This window comes from Orycteropus afer, unplaced genomic scaffold (assembly GCF_000298275.1).
Source record: "Orycteropus afer afer isolate SDZICR_OR568_19922 unplaced genomic scaffold, OryAfe1.0 scaffold00442, whole genome shotgun sequence".
Classification (NCBI taxonomy): domain Eukaryota; kingdom Metazoa; phylum Chordata; class Mammalia; order Tubulidentata; family Orycteropodidae; genus Orycteropus; species Orycteropus afer.
In genome coordinates, this window is record NW_006922029.1 from 1142350 (window position 1) to 1143548 (window position 1199).

Genomic DNA, 1199 nt, shown 5'->3' on the forward strand with positions numbered 1-1199 from the left:
AAAAAGCATTTGATAGACTCCAAAACCATTTCTTGTTGAAAACTCTGAAGAAGATTAGAATAAAAGGGAAATTCCTCAATATGATTCAGGGCATATATGAAAAGCAAACAGCCAACATTTTACTTAATGAAGAAAGACTGAGAGCTGTCCCCTTAAAATTAAGAATATGATAAAGGTGCCACTCTCACCACTTCTACTCAATATTGTACTAGAAGTCCTCACCAGAGCAATAAGACAAATAAATAAATAAAAGGTATCCAGATTGGAAAAGAAGAAGTAAAATTATCCCCATTTGTGAATGGTATGATCCTATGGGTAGAAAATCCCAAAGAGACTCCAAGAAAATCTCTAGAGCTAATGGAGGAACTTACCAAAGTTTCACAGTACAAAGCCAACAAACAAAAATAAGTTGGGTTTCTATAAACCAACAATCTGAAATCTGAAAGAGAAATTAGGGAAACAATTCCATTTACAATAACATCAAATACCTAGAAGTAAACCTAACTAGGGATATGAAGGACTTATACAATGAAAACTATAAAACACTGCTGGAAGAAATTAAAGAAGACTTAAGTAAACATAAAGATATTCCATGTTTGTAGATTGGAAGACTTAATATTTTTAATATGTCAATACTACTGAAAGTGCAGTCAGCCACAGGGATGCTTTTGAGTTATGGTGCTGTCGAAGAATGCTGAAAGTATCATGGACTGCTAAAAGAACTACCAGATGTGTCCTGGAGCAAGTACACCCGAAATACTCTTTGAAAGTGAAAATGGCCAGACTTCGTTTCACCTGTTTTGTCCATGTTGTCAGAAGGGACCATTCCCTGGAGAAGGATGTCAGTTTGGTAAGGTGGAGGATCGACGAAAGAGGGAGAGGCCTTCAACGAAATGGATTGACATGGTGGCTGCGATGAGGGGCTCAAGTATAGCAGGGATGGTAGAGCTGGCGTTGGTTCAGTCAGTGTTTCATTCTGCTGTACATGGGGTTGCAATGAGTCGTAGATGACTCAATGGCACCTAACAACAACACCCAAAGTGATCTACAGATTCAATGCAATCTTGATCAAAATTCCAAGAGCCTCCTTTACAGAAATAGAAAAACCAATATTCAACTTTGAATGAAATGGCAAGAGGCCCTGAATAGGTAAAACAATGCTGAAAGAACAAAGAAAAGGAAGGAGACCAGCAAGATGG